We start from the raw sequence: 24,446 nt of genomic DNA, 5'->3' as shown, positions 1-24,446 counted from the left end.
GATATAGATAAAACTTTAAAGCTAGCAACATATTCAACTAATTAACATGCAAGATTACCAATTAAAACTTACCAAATTTATTAAATCAATTAGATTATTGATTAGACCTAATAGCATGCACCCAAAACAAATTAAACTTATTTTAACATAACCCTAATTAATCTTTAAAACATGCAAATTAAACAAATTAAAATTCAACTAAATTAAATTAAACCTAAGAACATGCAATAAAATCAAGAAGTAGCAAATTAAATCAATCCCAAACTAAAGTATGATAATTGAAATTAAGATGATGAATTAAAGCATGCAAGTATGAAATTAATTAAAAACTAGAAGATAAAATCACATGAATAAAGAATACTTAAACAAAAATGCAATTAAACTTAAACAAGAACCATGAACACAATTAGTGTAAACAAGAACTAGGAAATTGAATTGAAAAGCTTGAATTAAAGATAATAGACTAGAAATCAATTGAAATTATCCCAAGAATAAGAAATTGAATGAAAAAGCTTAGAAACAAAACTTGAGTAATCTGGAAACTTAAAATAAACTTGCATAAACTTAAAATTGAACTAAGAAGAAGTTTAAAGAACACAAAAACTTAAAAAGAAAGCAAGAAAAAGATAAATAACTAGAAAGATTAGTTTGTTACCCTAACCATACTCTTCATAATGCCTAAAACTAAGCATTTATAGACCAAGAATTTAAAATAGGTTTGGTTGTCTTGGACTCTAATGTAGTAGAATTCTTGATTTGATTAAAGTAAACTTCTTGAATGAAAGTCTTCTTCTTGAAGTGAGCTTTGGTTGGATTTAAGTAGAACTTTTTAAAGAAAAGTATCTAGACCAAATCTTGGCTTCTAAAAAGTGAATAGGTACTGCCCTTTTCTTTTCTTAATGTATTGCACTTCTTTAAGAATAGAAAAGAAAGGATTTCGAAATTCTTGGAGAAAAGAAGAATGATTCAATTTTTAGCATCTTATGTAACTTCTAGAAATTCAGAAGTTGAATGTTCTTGGGCTTTTTCTTGCTTGCATGAATTAAGCTTTTTTATTGGAGATTTCTTCGATAGTTTTTCTTCAATTAGGATTCTTAAAAGAACAAACATGGTTTCTCTTATGCAGGCCTCTTTTTATTTAGCCTTTATATTCATGCAAGTCCTACTCTAATTACAAATAAGTGTTTTCCAAATAAAGATAAGAATTTAAAATTATGGTAGAAAACCAAAGGTTGTTTATACTTTTCTAATTTGAATAGAATTGTCAAGTCATCATGTTATATAAGTCTCACTACAAGAAAATGGGAATTTCTTGGTATTTTTTTAACGGCGCTTTTTAATAAATGACACTATTTGATGTGTTAGTATAAAATTAGCGGTATTTGTTAAAAAAAATATATAGTGGTGTTTAGAGAATAAAATGCCACTAAATTTAAAATTTAGCAACGTTTATATAATATAACGTCACAAAAAATTTATCCAATTTTACTGTTTTGAAAATATTTTTTTATAAAATAAATCTTAAAATGAAACATATCGTTTTATATTATTTAACAGTATTTTTAATAAAAACGTAATTAAATTTAATGATATTTTTGTTAATAAACGTCACTAAAAAGGCATACTTTAGTGGTTGTTGCCATTAAATACCGCGAATTGAAACCCTAAATTAAAGCTTATCCCAATTTTCCCTACCCCTCATTTCCTAAATTCTTCCTTTTCCTTTCCAAAATTCTGCCTACCCTCACTCCTTCTTTGCTATAAAAATCTATTCTCACTCTTTCTTGGTACAAAAATCTGCTCTTTGTCTCTCTTTTTTTTTTTCCTTTCTCAAATTCGAAATGGCCTTATGGGTTGTTACAAGGTATGGCAAAGATTACCTTTCTTTCTTTTGTTTTGCATGTTGTTATAAGAAATTTGTTAAGAAATTTGGGTTGAAAATTTTTCTTGAAAGAGGCGGCAAAGACAGAGCCCAGTTTGAGCTACTTCCACCTCTAAATTGTTCCATTGTCTGCTTACTCACCACCATTATAGCTGTCATCTTCAACTTTGATGGGATGTACAGGCTTCACGGTAAAATCAAAGCAGAAATGGTGACATAAATCTCTGCTTAGAATAATATCACCTATAGATTTGCTTTTTCCTGGTTCAGCTCTCTTTTTTTTTTAATTTTATTTTTTTATAGATTTGTATTTATACAATTCGTTGAAATTTTTTTATTTTTGTTGAATTTGTTCAGATCTATTGGATTTGAACTTTTTTTTTTCGTTAATTCTTAAAATTTTATTGTTATTATAGGAAATAAGGAAAGGGGGTAAAGAGACCGGAGGCAGCAATTCATTGACTTTTTCGTAGGAATTTTGTTTTGAGAATAACCCAAACACATGAATCGATCGATAAACCTTTGCATCCGGCACCTTAAATCTCTCCTTAATCTAATTTTTTAAAGTAAAAGCAAAAAAGGAAAAATAACATAATAGAATTTTTGAAAAAAAATTCTTGAAAATAGTTTTCTTTCTTTTGATGAAGAATGAAATTGAAATAAATTGCTGGGTCTTTAAAGGTTTTGAAAGAGGTATTAATATAAGTTTTGTAAAAAGAAAGTTTGATTAACAAGGGTTGGTGTCAAGGCAAAGGGCATCGACGTTAGAAAAGTCATGTTCATTGGCTTTATAGTTGAACGATAAGGCAGGACTGAATGAAAAACAAGTTTAGTTTTTTCTAATGCATGTTTTGTGGTATAGTTGTTGGTTTGAAACTGTGATTTTGATTATTATAAGGTTTTGGGGTAGAAATATTTAAGACTTAGGTTAGGGAATAATAATGTGGAAAATGAAAAGGACCACTAGATTGGAAAACCCTGGTCTTGAGCAATTGTTATGTCTTAGGCTTCAAACATTGATTGAACTTTTCTGTTTCAGATTTTGAAGCTTCTATAAACAAGATATTCTTTTTTTTTTTTTTTTTTTTTCCAAAGGGTCATGTATTGTAAAAATGAAAATTAATTTAGGTATGGAAACAAATTTATTTCTGAATCCACTTCTTTTATACTTTTTCTTTGTCAAGAAAATAAAATTTCTACATCTCTGCCAACATTTGAACAATTGAACCTATTTTCTAATGTGTTTTGTTCTTAGAGATTATCTAGTATTCTGTGAGTATGTTCCTTTGTCTTTTTTAGCCCACTGTTTTCTTTCTTCCCTTGTCAGCAAAGGTTTAAAACAAAATATTTTTGGTTCTTCTTGTCAAATCCTTTAACATGTTTTACGAGTTTTAAATTTATAAACAAAATATAAGGAGTAAATCAAAAGAAGAAGTACTGAAAGTTGATTGCCTCCAAATAAATTATAGGGATAAAAACGAAGGTATCATTGCCTTAATAGTTAGTGATGATAATTAAGTCCTGGGAATGATCCTGGCAAAAGAAAAAAAATGGATTTGAGAGATATGTACATCCTAGCAGCAAAGAGAAAGGGGAGGAGAAGGGTTTTAAATGACTAATTTACAATTTTTTAAAATGAAAAGCTAACATGAAATCAAGTTGTAAAAAATACCTTATTTTAAGAATAAAGTTTAAAAGTACTTCAGCTTAGAAAATAAAATCATAAATTACCTTGATTTTGGGAAAAACCTCTTTGTTTTATACCCTTTAATGCAATTCTTTTGGATTGTCAGTGATTGCTTCATATGGAAATTAATGAATAATGTTCTTTTGCATTTTCATTGATTATGTTTTTTCATCTTTGCTAAATCCAGAGTCAAAACTATTCATGGGTCCAGTGCACTTAATGTTTTTTTTATTTTTTTTTTTCATTGGTCCCAACACCCGTAAGGCTCCCGTGTAGTTCCCTCTGGGCTTCCGTGCACTTAATGTTCTTATCTTATATTTTTTTTTTAATGTCTGTGTCCAATTAATTACGTTACCAAATGTGAATACCTATGACTTGTTGGGATATGGATTTTTCATGTCTCCCTACATTTAATTGTATGATTAAATTAAGAAAGTGACGATTGACTGACTCCTTGTGTACAATGGTCTTGCTTTTTCAATCACTTTTTTTAGAATTTTGAAATTCTTTCTTAATTGGTTCAATTGAAGAATAATTATGTAGTTTTAGGTTGCTATTTTTCAGCTCCTTATTTTTTTTTTCTAATTGAATTTTGAAATTCTTGGTTAATTGGTTCAATTAAAGAATAATTTTGCAGTTTTAGGTTGCCTTTTTTGAGATTCTTATTTTTTTACAAATGATCACAAAGGAAAATTATAATTAACGAATAATTATGCAATTTTAGATTGCTTTTTTTGAAATTCTTATTTTTTTTATAATTGAGGAAAAATTATGCTTTTCTTGGTCAACAAGGAAAATATTTTTTTTGTGTTCAATTTATTACATCAAACTACAATTCAATAATAAAATTATAAATGTATTAAATTAATATGAATGAGTGCCCTATTAAAAATAATTTTATAGGATTATGATAGAATTTAGTAGTTTGATAATTGTGTTTTCTTTTGAAGGAAGAAAATAAGGATAATACAAAATTGATTTAATGAAATATAGAATTCAACTTCATTTTTCAAGTGGAGACTCTTTATTGTTTACGTAAAAAAAAGATTTTTTCCTTTATTTTTTTATTTGCCTTTTTTTTTTTTTTGAGTGGGTACATTTCTGATTTGGTTGTTGAAGTGCTAGAAATGTGAGATATGTATAGATAACAACATTATCTTTGAGCTTAGCATACTAATTAATTAATTAGCACATTAACATTATCTTTTTATTGTAGATAAGTGATCAGTACTAGTTCCCTTTGCAACTTGATCTAGGTTTGGAGATTGCAAGTATTTATCACTTGAGGCAAGCATAAGTGTGTGTAACCTTTATACTCTTTGCAAGTATTTGTTCAGTTTTCCAAATTCCAAATTCCATACTTGGTCAGTTTAAACATATATTTTCTTTCAAAGATTTGGGAATAATTTTTTTATTTTCATTTCATATTTTGTCATGTTACATGCATGATATAAATGTGTCAACTCATATTTTTATATCATGTAGCATATACAAAAAATTTAAATAACTTGTTTAGCAATATCCACTTGCTATTATTTTTGGATTTAGGGTTAGTCTAATTAATTATGCTAGAGTTCGTTTTCATATAATTAATTATATAACTTTGGTTTGATAATGTAGCAAGTACTAAATAGATAAAAGTTGAATGTAAAAGTCAAGATTAAGTCAAGAGTACCAAGATGGAGTGGAAAGTTTTCTTAATTTTGTATTTGAGAATGCAAGTGAAGATAATATGATATTATATCTATGTTTGTAGTGCATTAATATTGATTAGCAAATCCGTGAAATTATTTTAGAACATTTAGTTTGTATTAGATTTCTCTCAGGATATTTACTTGGTATTTCATAAAGAGTTTTTACCATCAAAGCCATATACTAGAGTTCATTTAACTTCATGGGCTCTCCAATAACAATATATCCTATTAGACAAGATGATATGGAAGGTATGTTGCGAAATGCTTTCAACATTCATAACCAATATTTTCATAATCCGTCTTTCTAAAATGATGAATTTAATGAGTCAAACATTAAAATGAATGAATTTAATGAACATGGGATAGGTGCAGGTGACCAACAAATTAATGAAGAAGCATCAAAGTCTTATAGGTTGCTTGAGGATATGAATTAAGAAATTTATGAAGGATTTAAACAATTAAGATTATCTTTCTGTGTGCATCTTTTTCACTTGAAATACTTATGTGAATGGATGGGAAACTTTTTGATTTTATTATTGGAGTTTATGAAAGAAATATTTCTTTTTAGAAAATCCCTGAATCTTGTAAAGATTTAAAGAAGATGATTAAAAAGTTAGGTCTTGGATATGAGAAAATTCATTGTTATCTCAATGATTGCATGTTGTATTAAGGTGATAGAAAAAATCAATAATCTTATCGTGTGTGTAGTAATTCTCGTTGGGTGGACATAAATCTTGAAGAAAGGTTGAATAAGGATAGTGATGAAGTCCATGTCAAAAAGAGGCTTGTAAAGGTTTTATAGTATTTTTCATTAATACTGAGACTTCAACGATTTTTTATGTCTTCCAAAATTACGAATTCTATAAGGTGGCATCATGACGAGTGGATAGATGATGGATCACTGAAGCATCCTTTTGATTCTTTGGCATGAAAATCATTTTACTCTAGATTTTTAGACTTTGCTTTTGATCCTTAAAATGTTATGCTTGGATTAGATATGATGGATTCAATCCATTCAAAGTGATGGTACTTCTTATAATACTTGGTCAGTTGTATTGATTCATTATAATTTACCATTATGGATTGCCATGAAGCAACAATCATTTATCTTATTTATGATAATTTTGGGGGAGAAAGGTTCGAGAAATCATATAGACACCAACCTCTGATTAAAAAGTTAAAGCAGTTATGAGAAGGAGTTGAGACTTATGATGCTAAAAAAAAATAAAACTTTAATATGCGTGCTACCTTATTATGAACTATCAATGATTTTTTTATTTATACAAATTTATCTAGTTGGAGCACTAAAGGTTGTTATGCTTGTCTATGTTATGCTGCGTATACATGTTCAAAGTGGTTACATAATGGTAAGAAGTCTAGTTATATGGCACATCATCAATGGTTAGATAATAATCATTGATTTAAATTTTGAAAACATCTTTTTAATGGAATTGAAGAGTTGAGATGAGCATGTTTACTAATTATTGGGTCTGATATCTTGTAAAAGTTAAAATATATCAATTTCATTTATGAAAAAATAACTCAATTAAAGAAAAAAATGAGGAAAATCTTTAAAGGTGTCTAGCCTCCTATTCTTCAAATTGGTGATGTTGATGTGCAAAGTGAAAAAAAGGAAGATGAATAAGATAACCCCAATGAGTAGTATCTTCTTTAAGTTGCCATATTGAGAATATAATTTATTATGTCATAACCTTGATGTGATGAACATAGAAAAAAATGTTTACAAAATTTTTATCGAAACAATTTTCTATGTGAATAAAAGATCAAAAGAAGACTTAGAGAGTCGGTTTGACCTAGTTGACATGAGGATTTGCCTTGATTTTCATCTAAAGTTGCTTTCTAATGACAAATTATGATTGCCTTTTACTTGTTTTAGGATGTCTATAGGTGAGAAAGATGTGTTTTGTAAGGTTTTGAAAACTGTGAAAGTCGCAGATGGTTATGTGTAAAATATATTTAGATGTGTGAATCTAAATAAGCCAAAACTTTCTTCATTAAAGTCACATGATTATCAGATCTTGATGCAGGGCTTACTTCCTATTGCTTTACGTTCATCATTGTCAAAACAAGTCACTTCAGTGGTAATTGAATTGAGTAATATGTTTAAAGCTCTCTATGAGAAAGTTTTAAATATGGAAAGCTTGACAATCTTCATGATTAGGCTGCGATTACTTTATGCTATTTAGAAAAGATTTTTCTTCCAAACTTCTTCACTATTATAATGCATTTGGTTATCCACTCTTCATATAAAGCAAAAATCAATAGACCAGTTTATTATCAATAGATGTATCCTATCGAAAGGTATTTTTTGTTAATAGCTTGATTAAGTTGTTAATATTTATGATACCATTTTAGTTAAAAAGGTATATAATAAATGTTTTATGCCTTAGGTTTTTTAGGAGGTTAAAGTCTTATTGTCACAATAAACGCTATTCAAATGGTTCTATTGTCGAATGATATTTAGTAGATGAGTGTATGACATTTTTTTCTCAATATTTGAAAGATGTTGAAATGAAATTTAATAGACCATCGAGAAATCTTAGTATGCAACATGCTAATTTTACCTACACTTATCTTTTTGAAAGTTTTGGACAACCAATAGGCAAAGCTAAAGTGTTGAAGTTAGATGATAAATCTTGGGCACAAGCACATCGATATGTTCTTTTCTATCCTGACTTAATTGAATTGTTTTACATGTCAGTTTTTGTGCGAGAAAATCATTCATTTTATTAAGCATAATTTATAGACTTTGCTTCTTGTTGTTAATACTTTATTTTGATGCATGTAGTGAGTATAAAAACAATTTAAGAGCTTGTGCACATTATTAACGATTAAACCCTTGAGAGCTTGATACTTTTTTTAGCAAAATTTTCATGAGTAGTTACGAGAAACTATAAGCAATGCCATACTTCTTATTTTGAGAATTGTAACATATATTTTATTTCACCTTTATAGGTTCGGAGTGGAAAGCTTGTTAATGAAGAGGTAAAATGTTTTACACAAGGTTCAAATAGGATTGTGAAACGATACAAAGGTTTCATTATCAATGGATTTAGATTCTATATTAAATCTCATGAGAGATTTAGAAAAACATAAAATTCAGGAGTTTTTATTTCGTCAACTACTAACTATGCTAGTATTAAGGACATAAACCCTTTGGAGGGAAATATTGACTATTATGGCATGATTAATGACATCATGAAGTTAGATTATTATGGCAAGTGAAAGGTTATCTTATTTCAGTGTGATTAAGTTGATGTGAATAGTGTGAGGAGTATTAAGAAAGATTAGTTTAGATTTACAATCGTAAATTTTTTTCGATTAATTCAAATCAGATAACAACTCATCAATTAACCTTATTTTTTTCCTCTCAAGTCAAACAAATTTTTTATTTTGAAGACCCTAAAAAATCGAGTTGGTTTATTGTTCTTCGTAACATACCTAGGGACTTATTTAATATGAGGTCAAATACCAGAGATGATGTTGAACATAAAATTTAATGTTTTCCTTTTGCTGAACAAAACTTGGATGGAAATATCTCTAGTACCTCTGCTCAGTAGGTCTACAAAGATATTGATGAAGACATTTATGAACCATGATGGATTATTTATATTTTGTAATTAGAATGTTCAAAACATAATTTAATAAATGCTTTTATGCAATTTATGTGGCATTCTATTTTGTATATTTATTGTGTTGTAAATTATACATTATCTTTTAATTTAATTGAACTGATATGTTCTTTATAAATCATTGGTTATGATTTCTTAACTTCTCAATGTCTTTATATATGTTTTTTATATATAGTTAGTTATATTTACAATGTCTTAACTTATCAACTTTTAATTGATTTTCTTTTATGATGCAACTAAATTACAATGCTGAGGAATAGATTAAGGGGAGTACATTTTAGAAATATTACTTTATAACTGTCTGTAACACTTGTTGATTTTAGCCATAGACTGAATCCTTTAGAAGGGAATGTGCCTACTATCGATTCTAACTCAATCGCTTTTAACCCTTCAATTAATACTAGATTTGGCAATACGAAAGGTCCAAGTTTATATACTATCTCTTCAATTGATTTTGCTTCTAACTTGAACGCAGGTATTGTAAACCCTATATTTAAATTTTGATTATAATCATTAAAGTATTGGTAATTTACTAATTAATTTTTTATTTTTTGCAATTGATAACAATGGTCAACGGAGGACCAGGGGTTGAACAACTTTGAGCATATTGTAATGTCTGCAAACTCTGAAAGGGAACAAATTGGTGAAGAGTGTCAACTGTTAGTTGGATTTTTAGGAATGATTGCCCGTAATGGAATGAAATTGCCTATTTATTATGAAACATAGGATAAAGTTCCAGCAAAAGTTAAGAATGATGCTTTAAACTTTATTGAGGTATTAGTATAATTAGTTGCATATTAGAAATATTAATTGTTTTAAAGTTGGCTTATCAATTGTAATTTTTTCTTTATGTATAGTTATAGTTAAGATTTTTACTTGAAATACCTACTTCATTTGTGATTTAAGTCATTAGAAAAAAAATGGAAAGATTATAAACATAATTTAAAGAAAAAATATTCCAATCGAAATAGTACTGTAAAGGCCATGATCGAAAAGCTACCTTATGGTGTGATTAGGTGGCAATATGAACAGTTTGTTAGATATTAGTTCTCAAGGAAATGAGAGGTACTAATTTATAACTTTTAATATTATTTCTTATAATAAAGATGTTTTCTATTTTTAGTTGGTAATATTTGTATTTTTACTTATGTGCTTGTTTTTTATGACAGGAAAAAGAAAAGATTGGGATTACTAGTAGAAAGCAACAGAAATACAGCTACACAAATGGATCAAAAAACTTTGCAACAAAGCAAAAAGAAAAAGTAAGTTAAGCATTAAATGAGAAACTAGCACTTTATGTCCATTTATGATTTTTTTATGTCATTAAAGTGCAAAAATATAAATTTGCAATTATTATTCTGTTTTAAGAGTTTAGATAGCTTCAATATATGATATTAAATTTGTTTCAATGATTGAACTTGCTTTTCATGATTGATCTGTGTGAAAAAGTTACGGTTTATATATGTTTAGAACTTTTTATGCTGTTAAAAAGCAAAAATATGAGTTTGCAGTTATTGTTCTATTTTAACAGTGTAGATAGCTTAAATATATGATATTAAATTTGTTCGAATGATTAAACTTGATCTTCATAGTTTACAGTTATTGTTCTATTTTAACAGTTTAGATAGCTTAAATACATCATATTAAACTTATTTGAATTATTGAACTTGGTTTTCATGGTTGATATGTGTGAAAAAGTTACGGTTTATGTCTGTTTAGGATTTTTTATGCCGTTAAAAAGTAAAAATGTGAGTTTACAGCTATTATTCTATTTTAATTATTTAGATAGCTTTAATACATGATATTAAACTTGTTTGAATGATTGAACTTGGTTTTCATGTTGCTATGTGTGAAAAAATTACAATTTATATCTGATTAGGCTTTTTATGCTGTTAAAAAACAAAAATGTGAGTGTGTAGTTATTGTTTCGTTTTAACAGTTTACATAGCTTCAATACATGATATTAAACTTGTTCGAATGATTGAACTTGGTTTTTATGGTTGATATGTGTGAAAAAGTTACGATTTTATATTTGTTTAGGACTTTTTGTGCCAATAAAAAGTAAAAATATGAGTTTACAGTTATTGGTTTATTTTAACAGTTTACATAGCTTCAATATATGATATTAAACTTGTCCAAATAATTGAAATTTTTTCGCAGTTGATATGTGTGAAAAAGTTACTGTTTATGTTTGTTTAGGACTTTTTGTGTTGTTAAAGAGTAAAAAAGTAATTTTGTAGTTATATTTTTATTTTAACAGTTTACATAGCTTAAATACATGATATTAAACTTGTCTGAATGATTGAACTTGATTTTTACTATTGATATGTGTGAAAAAGTTATCATTTATATATGTTTAGGACTTTTTGTGGTGTTAAAAGGTAAAAAAGTAAATTTGCAGTTGTTGTTCCTTTTTAACAGTTTGGATAGCTTCAATATATGATATTAAAATTATCCAAATGATTGATGTTCTTTTCCATGATTGACGTGTGAAAAAGTTATTGTTTATGTCTGTTTAGGATATTTTATGTTGTTAAAAGGTAAAAATGTAAATTTTCAATTATATTTCTATTTTAATAGTTTAGATAGCTTAAATAAATGATATTAAACTTGTTCGAATGATTAAATTTGATTTTCATGAATGATATGTGTGTTTAGCACTTTTGTGCCGTTAAAAAGCCAAAATGTAATTTTGTAGTTATATTTATATTTTAATAGTTTAGATAGGTTAAACTCATGATATTGTCGAAATGATTGAACTTCTTTTTTGCAAGTTGATATGTAAATAAATTACGACTTATGTCTATTTAAGACTTTTTGTATCGTTAAAAGGCAAACATACAAATTTGCAACTATCATTCTATTTTAATAGTTTTGATTGCTCCAAATACATGATATTAAACTTGTCAACTGTTTGAACTTTATTATTGGCATGCTTGATAAGTATGAATAAATAAGTTACGGTTGATGTGTGTTTAACAATAATAGTATTTTTTTTATGTAGGAGATTGACTTAGATGAAAAAATTAGACGTGTAAAACATTTTCAATTAACCTATACGAAAAAAGAAAAATTTTACCTGAATGTTGAAACATAAGAAATTATGGTAATTTCTTGAATTTGTTTTATACTGAAAGTAAATATTTACTATTTCAAATATATTATGAATTAATTATTAAACTTGATAGCTTTATTTGATTAATTTAGAAGAGAAAACGAAAGAGAAAATGACCGTTGAGATTGAAATAGCATTTGATTCTTCTATCAACATGCAAGAATTGAAAGATTAGATTTTTATAGAAGTTACTAAAAAAGAAAAACATAAACGGGTCTAAGGCCTTGGATTGGGTCCAACACCATCTAGCTATTATGGACATAGTTTTCAACAATTTACATCTATAGCAAGTCAGTATTTACAAGAAATCTCAATATTGAATGAGGGGTTGCAAACTATGCAACAAAGTGTCCAACAAATGGAAGCAAAAAGATTTGAAGAGCATGCTAGAATGGATTAGGAGCGTAAGCAATTGCATCATTGATTTAACACTCTTATGAATTTTATGCAATAACAATTTTCAGGAGCCAATATAAGTGATCCACTAACTTAAGTATTATATTTAGTATAATATTTAGTAAATATTTATATTTTTTAATATAAAAAATAGTTTATTATTAAGTGTAAAAAATTATTTTACTTTATTCAGTAGGTTTTTAAGCACATTAATGATCATGGTGGAAAAAATTATTCATCAAATAGTAGTGCTCTAAATCTAAGTTCTCATCAATTTCATACATTTTAAATTATTGAAATAATTTGAATGTTATTGTATTCAACTTTGTGTTACATACAAACTGAAACAAATTATGTATTTAAATATTTTAATATTTATAATATTCAGTTTATAAATTCATAAATTCAATTTTATGAATATAAAAATATTTATCTATTTTTTATTTAATTATAGTAGTAAATATTAAAAAAAATTAAATTTCCTAACTTAGTGGCATTTTTGCACACAAATGCCGCTATGCTAAATTTAATGGTGTTTGTTTGCAAAAACGCTGTTAAGTTATAGAGTTTAACAGCATTTGTGAAAAAAATCCCACTAAATTTATCGACATTTTTTTTACAAACGTGGTTAAATTATGTAATTTATTAGCATTTGTGTGCAATAATGCCACTAAAGTTAGTGACGTTTCTTTTTAAAATGATGTTATTTTTCTCGGTGCAGGAATAGTCGATGTTTTAGCAACACTTTTGCCAAATGCCACAAATTGTATAACGACATTTATAAACATTGCTAAATGTGAAAAAAAAAAAGCTGCTAAAAACCTATTCCCGTGTAGTGCCTTTAAGTCATCTTTTTTAGTCAATGAAAAAAGGCTTGTTGCCATGACATCCATTAGTAATCCCATGCATGTGCACTTACATAAGCTATCATACACTTACATTCAATTTAACTCTACAAATTTGACATTCATCATAGCCAAACATGCCTTTCTTGATTCTTGCATGAATTTTCTGGATTTTTCACCAAGATTGAACACTTCTAACTCTTTTAGGTTTGGCAAAACAAATCTTGCACACTTTTCACACCAAGATTTCCAAAAACTTCAAGAATCATCAAGAACATATCAAGAATAATCCAAGATTCATTTCAATATATCAAGAATCAATCAATGTTGATCAAGAAACTTCAAGATTCTTCAAAATTTAATTTTTTCGTCAAGATTTCCTACTAGACAGAAAATTACATACATTAAGAGTAAAAAGAAGCTTATTTTATTAAGAATTAAGCAAAAATAACTTATTTAAATACTAAAATAACTCTATTTTATAGAGTTATCAATGAGGTGAGATTTGTTCCTATGTAGAAAAACTTCAAATAGATTTATAGTATGTTGTTTTTGACCACTTGGCTACTCTCCCATTCTTGAGTCGAAGCCCCTTTCAATGGGTTCTATGAAGGAGGGTAGTGCCCTAAATCAATCCAAAAGCTTCTTGATTTGATTGAGGGGTTTGATGCAAGAAATGGTTTGATAAATTATTCCATCGGCCATGCGTTGGACCCATTCGGCTACCTATTCTAGAGGCTATAAGTACATACATAAAATTGATTACTTTTTTTTCGTTAATGTAAAATCAAAACTCTTTATATTAATATGAACTAAGAGTTTAACTTAATCGATTTATATAATCATTTTTAAAAGGTAGCATCAACAAGTTTAAAATTTGAATATCAGTACTTACAATCCATTTTCCTTATTCTTATGTTTCAACATCTTATGCATTAAAAATTCTATCTATATTAATATGCATTTTTTAATTTTAAAAAATTATATAAGTACTTTTTTTCGTTAATGTAAAATCAAAACTCTTTATATTAATATGAACTAAGAGTTTAACTCAATTGATTCATATAATCATTTTTGAAAGATAACATCAACAAGTTTAGAATTCGAATATCAGAAATTACAATCCATATTCCTTATTCTCAAGTTTCAACATCTTATGTATAAAAAATTCTATCTATATTAATATGCATTTTTAAATTTTAAATACTTACAAGATACAACTATATTATACTATTTAAATAGAAATTAAAAATAAATATTCATGTGTAAAGTACGTGGCAACAAATATTGGTCATTAGAAAAATGAAGAATGGCCTTTTGAATGACGAGAATAAGTAGATTAAATTTGATCCATATTGAAACATCAATAAGCATCCACATATATAGATGTATTTAATAAAATTATCTTGCACTTAAATTTAATTTTAAAATATATTAAAGTGTTACTACAAAAATAAATTTTTAATAATTTTGTTAACATTTGAAATAATAATGAGCTTAAATGGATTTTTTCAGTAGATCGCACTATAATTTGGACAAAAATTTAAAGGTGTCAGCCTTGAGCAACACCTTTACTTGTAGGTAAGACCTAGTCAATATACATTTTGTGTTGGGGAATACCACAGTTCTAATACAATTTGTTGGGCTAAAAGTCTTCAATCCAATCACACCAACGAAAGTAAAATTAAACAATAAATCAAACACACAAGAGACAATAATTTAACGTGGTTCAGTCCAATCAACTTACGTCCACGGATGAGAAACAAGATCCATTAGTTGTAGAGAATTACAAACATACATCAAATCATCAACCTCACTCAAGAATCAATACTCATAAGACATTCTCAATCTCCTCTAGTCTTATTGAGTATTCTTAACCCAAACAAACACAAATCCAAATCCTTGTGCACCCTTTCAACATAACCAAACACATATCCATATGCTCCCATACATCATACCTATGTGTACTCTCTCAGTCTCTTCTAGTCCACTCACAAACAAATATATACACCCATAAGATGTAGAGTCCCAATACTCTTATGGGATGTCTATCCCACAAAACCCTACAACTCTCTTACATCTTTTTCTCATACCTAACCATATAGAAACTTCACATATTTATAACCATACAAACTTGCTCGTTAAGAATCTCTCTCCTCTTAGAATTTTTTTTCTATAAGTCAAACTTGCCTATTAAGAATCCCTTTCCTTTTAGAATTCTTCTCTTGCAAGTTAAACTTACCTGTTAAGAATCTTCTTTCTCTTAGAATTTTTCTTTTGCAAGTTTTCTTATCCATCAAGCAATATCTGACAAATCTCAAACAAATCCCAAACAAATCTCTTATGAGATTTGAGTTATTATTCCCAACATTTTGCTCTATTTTAAGCCATGTGCAGCCTAAAATATGAAAAAAAAAATCCTCCAAGTATTCAAAAAAAAAAAAAATCTAATTAAGTCATTATATTATTGTTGCATCTAAATAAATCTCTCAACTCTTATTTTCTATTATCTAAGCTCTTAACTATTATTGCATAGAAATAAGACTCTTTACTCTTATTTTTCACTATATAAACCCTTTTACATTTAAATTATTTACTTGTTGACATATTTTAGAATATATTGTTAGTGTGATATTATCTTAAATCTAATAAATATTTAATTTTTTATAATCTTATATTCCAATTGGGCCTTTTCATTTGTTGCCAATTTAACAAATATGAATACAATTATTTGACAAAAAAATTATACACGTGACAGAAAATGTGTAAAAAAGAGAATTTCTAAAAAAAAAGGTCTAACAAAAATTGTATTAATTGGTATCTGATAATTTTATGAAATAAAGTTATTTTAGTGTTTAATAGTATAAATTCTTTATTTTTTCTTGGCAAAATAATTTTATTTTCACCCCTAATTTACTTAATTTGTCCATGTGCAGGAAAATTCATGAAAAAATGAAAAAGGATGAAATGTTTTGGTAAGTTTGAATGAATTGGAGAATTACTAAAGCAATTTTGGAGCTGAATTAAGGCAAAAACAACGATGATTTTCGGTGCAGTTTAGGAAAACAGTGCAGAAAAATTATCTAGATTTTATGCAGAGCGGTAGGATTAATTTTAAATCGACATAGTTTTGTTCTGAAGCAATGCAATCCATGTAGAATGCACGCAGAATTTCAGACAAAACCTGGGCAGATTTAATTTCTAGAAGTTTTCATGCAATTTACTGTAGGTGCGCAATGCAGGAGATAAATTTTTAATGACATGAAGGCTACTTAATTTTCATTGGACAGTTTTGACAAGTCAACAGCTTACATGGCAAGGGAGGAATTAAAATTTGTTTGCAAAATAAAAGAATTAAACAGAAATTGATCTCCTATTGGTGGAAGTATTTGACGTGAATTTAACGAAGTCAAGGCTGATTGAAGTCTTAAGTTTGAAGATACGCTGCTGCATGAGATTGATGTATGCTTTTTGAGACCGTTAGGCAGAGAGTATTTAAAATAGTTATTTTAATTTTGGTTTTGTTTTGACCCAGCTACATGTTAAGCCTGGCTGAAGCCTCTAGCCCATTTCGGGAGGCAATTTTGTTATTTCTCTTGTAAATATATTGTCTGTTACTAACAATACAAATTGCAACTTTGCAAGGTTGTTGGGGGTATGGAAATTTAGAAATTCTCTCTCTACGAAATTATCTCTATTTGTCTTCCTCACTCTTTTCTTCCTTTCTTCCTTCCCTTATGTATTCTGCACTTGAAACCTTTCTAGATTCTTCAATATTCATTCATTGCATGTGATTGGCTTGATTTGGGCTAAGGGACTGCGTAAGTGGTATTAAAACTTCCTTCCTAGCGTTACATGTTACTAATTCTGTTAACTATAGTTTATATGCCAAACTTCAACTTTTACCACCACTCTTACCCATTCCTAAAGCTCATTCTAATCTTATATTATTGAACCCTACGTAGACACCTATTTTCGTTTGGGGCATGTGACTTATTGCTTGATTGTGAATTTCATCGAGATCTTTGGGCCTTGGTTGAATTTATTTTTGTTTATGGCCTAAAGTTTAGTTTTTCGTTTGAATTTTAAGCCCAATATTTGTTAATTGGATTTGGGCTTGTGGCCTGATTAACATTCTGTTATTTATTTTATTTTATATTTTTCTAATTTTGTTTGTTGGATATTCTAATAAAAAAAAGTTTCAATAATGAAAATGGAAAGAAAATCAAATTAAATTTACTAGGAATCTCATAGGCGTGAATCGGGCAAACACGGTTTGAAAATTTCATAAAACAGGAAACAAAAATCAATACTTGACCACAATCAAATCGTAATAGAATTTGAATATTCAAGTGTAAATAGAATTTATAAATCTCTAAAATTTTGTTAAAAATGCCTTATAAATCAAGCACAAATTCACAGGCAAAAGGGAGAGAAAATACCCAAAAAAAATTATACAGAACACTTGTTAGGGTTTTGTTTTTGGCTCATTTTGGGTTTTGGGTTCATTCTAATTTTGGATTTTCTTTTGGGGTTTGGTTCTTCATTTAGTGTGGTTTTTCTGAACTTATAGGAAATTTTTGGTTTGAAAATCGAGTCTGAGGTTTTTTTTTTTGAATTTCTGAAAAATTCTTTGAATTTTTCGACCAAAAGTTAAAGGTTTTGGCTGCCAAAATTTGAAATTTTAGCGGACTTTTGGATTTTCTTGCCGGCACCGGTTGAAGCTTTAGAGAGAGGTCAGATAAAATTTAGGTTAGAAAGAGTGAGAATTTGAAATCTAAAAGAAGAAAGAAAAAAGTCAGCTTTTAAAGGACTATCAAAATGCACCATTTAACTTGCCCAGGGGATCTGTGTGTTTTTGAATGGGTGAACCGATACCCGCATGACCTATTGGTGACTCGAAACTCCTTCCACCTTGAGTTAAACTGCCTTCTCATTCAATTCCAAGCTACCTATGCTGATTTGTGATTGTAGCCACACTTCTAAATCACCAAATCGAGCTGACTACTAGTAATTTTGTTTTATATGTTATTTTATTGATTTATTTTATTTATTATTTTTAAATACATTTTTATAAAGTCATATACATATATATATATATATATAAGTCTTACTAACATATTGGAAAATAATCATTTAAAAAAAATAAAGTTTCACCAACATATTGAAAAACCTTATAACTTTATTTATTTCAAAAAAATAATTTTAAAAATAAAAGCTTTACCAATAAATTAGAAGGCTAATGTTCTTTTCAAAATAAGGTTTTACCAATATATTAAAGAGCCTTATAATTTTAAAAAATTAATTTTTTAAAAATAAAATGATAAAATAATATTTCTTGTTTTCTTTTGTATAAAATTTTACCAACAGATTGGAGGATTATTTTCAATGAAAAATCTTACTAACAAATTAGAGAACATTTTTTATTATAAACCCTATTTATAGATATTTATTTCTAGAAATAAAATTAAGTGAATCTGACAATAGAGCCTCTTCAAAGTATTAAAAAAAGTCACATTGAATACTTCTGAGATGAGAAAATATTCTTAAATTATTACCAACATATTGGAGTAATTTAAGAAAAATTTTCAATATTAAATTATTTGGTAAATTTTAAATATATTTTAAGGTTCAGATAATTTGAAATTAAATTAATACCATTTTTTGGATGGATGTTATAACTTTTTTTATGTATAACCGTACTTTCAGACTTAAATTTGATTTCGTGGACTAGAATCTACTATTTAAAAATACTTAAGTTAATTTTGAGACTCATCTTTAAATGGAACAGATTCACAGATTCTGTCAGGTGATCAATCACACCTTAACAAAACAGATCGATAACAACTTATTTAGTTTATGTTTAGCAGTAGGTCTATGGATTTATATATAATGATACCGTACATAATAGAAACCATACAACCTTACTAATTGTTAAGCATCCAACTTAAAACTAATTGATAGTAAGTGGATGGGCCCAACTTAAATATAATACTATAAGAAATTGAAAATTTATTAGATATAAGATAACTCACTTTAACACTAATAAATCCAATATCAGCTCTTCTTCACTTAATAGTCAAAACAAGCTTTTCCTTAAAAAGCCCCAAACCAACGAAGATGGAAGAAATAAAGGAAAAGGATTGTGTTACTGGTATGGTGTCAAATTTGTTCTAGGGCGTAAGTGTATGAAATACCAACTTTACTAACCCCTTACTGACAGTGTTAAGGATGAGCTTCAACCACAAATATTTTTTGATTGTTTAGACAATTCAAAGATTCTAATAGATAAGACTAATGGGAGTGAGGCGCTGGTGATCACCTTGATGCAATTTGTGGTACTTTAGGGTACAAACCATATGGATACAATGTATTATTAATGGTCAAAGGCTAATTATGCCCATAGACTCGGGGAGCACGCATAATTTCATAGAACATTATAATGGTGAAATCATTGGGGTTGTTGGTGAGAACCAATGGCAGAAGCAGGGTTATGGTGGTTAATGGAGAGAATATATCAACTCAAGGGATCTGTAAAATTGTAAAGTGGGTGGTGCAAGGTGATTTCTTCAATGCAAAATTACTAATATTATCCTTAAAAGGCTGTTATATGGTTTTGAGAGTCCAACGACTGGTCACATAAGGTCCCATGCCGTGGGATTTCAAAAATCTAACCATGCAATTCAAATGGAGGAATAAATGGAAAACTATTCATGGGATTCAACCAAGGAGGGTACATGTGGTGAACAAGAAGCAGACTCTAAAATTATTACAGTGCTTGCTAGTGCATAATAGTATTAAACCTCATACTCTGTTGGTATCTGAAGGTACTCTAAGCCAGCTTAATATGACCAGTAGCATACAGCAGCAAAGTCCCTCTACCTCTAAGGATATATAACAACTATTGCAATCATATGATGTTTTGGTTGACATGGCGAAAGAATTGCCACCTAATAAGCCCTAGAATCACAAGATTCCCTTAAGGATGAGAACCAAACTATAAGGATTAGATCTTATAGGTATCCATCTATACAAAGGCATGAGATAGAGAAAATGATTAAAGAGATGTTGGAAAATGGAGTGATAAAGAATAATAGCCGCTCATTTGCTTCTCCCGTGATCATGGTTAAAAAGAATGGTTAATGGGGACTTTGTATGGATTACATGCAATTGAATTTGCTCATTATCAAGAACAAATATCCAATACCACTGGTGGAAGAGTTGTTGGATTTGTTAGCAGGAAATCTTGTATTTTCCAAACTAGGTTTGTGATCAGGGTACTACTAAATCGAAATACATGAAATGATGTGCATAAAATTGCGTTCAGAAACCATGAAGGTCACTATGAGTTCCTTGTTATGCTGTTTGGTTTGACAAATGTACCCTCTACTTTTCAGAGATTAATGAACAACATTTTCAAACCTTATTTAAGAAGATTTGTACTAGTGTTTTTTTTTTTTTATGACATATTGATATATTCCTTAAAATGGGAGTCACATTAAAGCCATTTGAAGATATTATTCTACCTTTTAAAAGCTAATCTATTTTTCCTTAAAAGGAGTAATTACGAATGTGGGGCCCAAGAGATTGAATACTTGGGGCATGTTATTTCAGGAGATGGAGTATCAATGGATAAGAAAAAAAAAAACTAATGTTCGTTGGATTGGCCAGAACCTACTTCACTTAACGAATGACGGGGCTTCCTAGGGCTTACAAGATATTTATTACAGGAGGTTTTGTTAGAGGATATGGAACTATTGCTAAACCCTTCACTGACTTATTGAAGAAGGATGTCGATGGGTGGAGAAAGCTTAAAGCATTTGATCAGCTGAAGATGGCTATAACTTCAACACATGTGCTAACCTTTTCTGACTTTTCCAAGGAGTTCGTAGTTAAGGCTGATGCTTCTAAAACCGGTGTAGGAGCAGTGTTAACTCAGGGTGGCACACCCTTGGCTTTTTTTAGCAAGGCTTTAGCCCCTAAACATAAGGCACTCTCAGTATATGATAAGCAGATACTAGCAATTCTTGTGGCTGTAAAGAAGTGGAGTGCTTATCTTGTAGGTAGACATTTCAAAATCAGAACCTATCATCAAGCAACAATTCCAGCTCAATAGCTATGGGTCACTAAAATGATGGGGTATGATTATGAGGTTAATTATAGAAAAGCATTACTAATACTGTTGCTGATTTGCTTTCCAAAAAGTCAAAGGAACTAGAATCTAGTTTAATGGCTATATCATCTTTGAAGACTAACTTACTTGACGATGTTAAGCAGTCCTGGGAGCAAGATCTCAAGTTCAAAAAATTATTTTAGAAATTCTAGGTTTCGCTGGTACCAACACAAAGTTTGCATTTCATGGAGATTTATTAAAGAGGAAAGGCAAGCTTGTGGTGGGCGATGAACCAGATCTGAGGTAGGAGCCCATACAGTATTTTCATTGCAGTCCTACTATAGGACACTTAAGTGTATAGGCCATTACGAGGAATTTTTGGGTTCTTATATTAGAAAGGACTCAAAAAATGAGTCAGAAGATTGTTCGAGAATGTACTATGTGTCAACAACAAAAATATGACAAGGTCGCTAGTCTAGGTTACTTCAACCTTTGCCTATTCTGGATAGGGTTTGGGCTGATATTTCTATGGATTTTATTGAAGGACTTCCTTTAATACAAAAAGTGTGATCATGGTGGTAGTTGATAGACTTAATAAATATGCATACTTTATGGTTTTGGCTCAGCCCTTTGCAGCCTTAACAATAGCCCAAATCTATATCGATCATGTGGAGGAATATAATTGATCGAGTTTGAGTTAATACAGTATTAAATTTAAATTAGAACTCGACTCGAAATTCGAACCTCAAAACTCGACTTGAACTCGATCAAATTTTTTTTTAACTCGAGCTCGACTCAATATAGAAATTAAGTTACTTGAACTCATTCTATTAAGTTCGATTAATATATAAAAATAAGTTTGATTTTTGTATTCAATAAAAGCTCGATTACTTATGCTCAAACTCGAACTCGAGTTTGATATATTTTATTAATTAAAATAATTAAAAATATTAAAATATAAAAAATCGATTGGACTCGTAAGCTACTTAAGTTAGATATAAAAATAATCGAACTCGGCTTCATTGATAAGTCAATCTACTTGAATTCAAACTTAACTCAATAGTAACCGAATCAAATTCGAATTTTATTTAAGTTGAACCTAAGTAACTTGCAAATATTAATATATCAGTTACACTCTTGATCATATGTATAAACTTCATAACATGCCCACTAGCATTGTGTCTGATAGAGACAAGGTGTTCCTAAGCAACTTTTGGCAAGAATTATTCAAAAAACATGGTACAACTCCCAATTACTCTATTGCATACCACCCTCAAACTGATGGACAGATTGAAGTAGTTAATAGGTGCCTTGAAAAATACCTGAAGTGTATGATCGGTGAGAGTCTTTGTGAATGGAATAAGTGGTTGGCGTTGGAAGAATGGTGGTATAACACCAATAACCTTTTTTCACCCGTACAACACCATATGAAATTGTTAACAGACAGCTAGTCCTATTCATCTTCCTTATTTAGCTGGGGATTCCTTAGTCAGTATTGTTGACAAAAACTTTCAAGCGAGGGAAGTAGCTACCAAGATGCTTTAGTTCTATCTTCACCGAGATCAAGTGAGAATGAAGAATTTGACAGACAAAAGGAGGTCTTAAAAGGGAGTTTAAACAGGTGATAGGTGAATATCAAACTATAGCCTTATAGGCAAAAGTCTGTTGTCCATAGAAGCTGCCTTAAACTGTTTGCTAAGTATTTTGGTCCCTGCCAAATTCTAGAAAAGATTGAGAAGGTAGCTTACAAACTTCAATTACCTCTTGAACCCGAGGTGCATCCTACATTTCATGTGTCTCAACTTAAAAAGCATGTGAGAAACATTCCTACTAAGTCCCAACTTCCCCTGGTGAGTGAAGATGGTACCATTCTGTAGGAGCCTCAACTGATCTTGGACAAGAGGATTGGAAGAAAGGGTAACCGTGTTGTGGCCGAGGTTTTGGTTCAAAGGACTAGTACCTTTCTTAAGGATGCTACTAGGGAGGCCTTTTATGATCTACAACAGAAATTTCCAACCTTCAATCCTTGAAGACAAGGATTGCTTGAAGAGAGGAGATTGTTGTATGCCTTTTGAAACTGTTATGACTGTTAGGTAGAGACTATTAAAAATAGTTATTTTAATTTTGGTTTTGCTTTAGGCCAACTGCATGTTAAGCTTGGTCTCTAGCCCATTTCAGGCGCAATTTTGTTATTTTTTTAACTGAATTGTCGCTTATTGACAATACAAATTATAATGTTGCAAGGTTGTTAGGGGCACAAAAATTAAGGAAATTCTCTCTATTTCTCTCCCTCACTCTTCTCTCTCCTTCTTCCTCTCCTTCTATATTCTGTACTTGAAACCTTTCTAGATTCTTTGATATTCATACATTGTAGGTGATTGTTCTAATTTGACCTTAGGTTTTGCATCCGAAGGCTTCATGAGGACTTAAGCGTTGCATGAAGTTCAGTTGGATGCCAACTTGTCTTGTTTTGGTGAAGCCACATTGATCAAGAATTTGCATGAAATTTTCAAGGCTGGAGGAAGTTCTAATTCAGGTTCAAGAAAGTGTAAAATGAAATTTAATTCTATTCGTTTCAAGAAGTTCAAACCAAGATTAGAGTTCTCATTTAAGAAGGATTTTTGAGCTACTTCAAATTTCACAAAATTAAAGGAAGAAAAGATAGTAGAACCGAACCACTCTCCCCTGCATAGAGAGTCAAAATTCATGTGAAGATAAAAGCTGGGCTACATGCAACTTTTTGAAGCCAAGAAGAGATCAGTCTTGAAGGAATTAAAAGCTGCAGCACCTCAACAAATTTTTTTTTTTTCATCTATTTAAAGACTGCATTATAAGAGAGGATGCGTATGGTTGGGGTGACAGAGGGCCCTCCATCTAGTTTTAGTTTTCCTTGTTCTTCTAATTTCTTTCTAGTTATTTAAGCATCTTTAAATAGCTTTAATTAACAAATTTTGCAATTTAAATTCCAACTTTAGTTCCTTACAAATTTCAATTCAGTTTGTTACTCTTAAATTATGTTCAAGTTCTTTACAATTTTATTTAAATTTTGGTTGTTGCAATC

At 29.2% G+C, this 24,446-nt stretch overlaps 1 long non-coding RNA gene across 3 annotated transcripts; it reads left to right on the top strand.

Annotated features, from left to right (window-relative positions):
- Window positions 1-1,620: 1,620 nt before the first annotated feature.
- Window positions 1,621-16,967, top strand: LOC149516133 (uncharacterized). 3 transcript variants are annotated; one of them, XR_016346358.1, is made up of 5 exons: window positions 1,621-1,864; window positions 4,786-4,868; window positions 8,240-8,269; window positions 9,321-10,178; window positions 16,209-16,967. It is a non-coding gene; the product is annotated as an uncharacterized LOC149516133 (long non-coding RNA). The 3 variants fall into 3 exon arrangements; XR_016346359.1 differs by lacking the exon at window positions 4,786-4,868; XR_016346360.1 differs by lacking the exons at window positions 4,786-4,868; window positions 8,240-8,269.
- Window positions 16,968-24,446: the final 7,479 nt, after the last annotated feature.

This window comes from Durio zibethinus, chromosome 11, assembly GCF_047325235.1.
Source record: "Durio zibethinus cultivar Kanyao isolate XHJ-2024 chromosome 11, ASM4732523v1, whole genome shotgun sequence".
Lineage (NCBI taxonomy): Eukaryota > Viridiplantae > Streptophyta > Magnoliopsida > Malvales > Malvaceae > Durio > Durio zibethinus.
The sequence above is the reverse complement of the archived record's forward strand: the minus strand, read 5'-3'. Positions and strand labels throughout refer to the sequence as shown.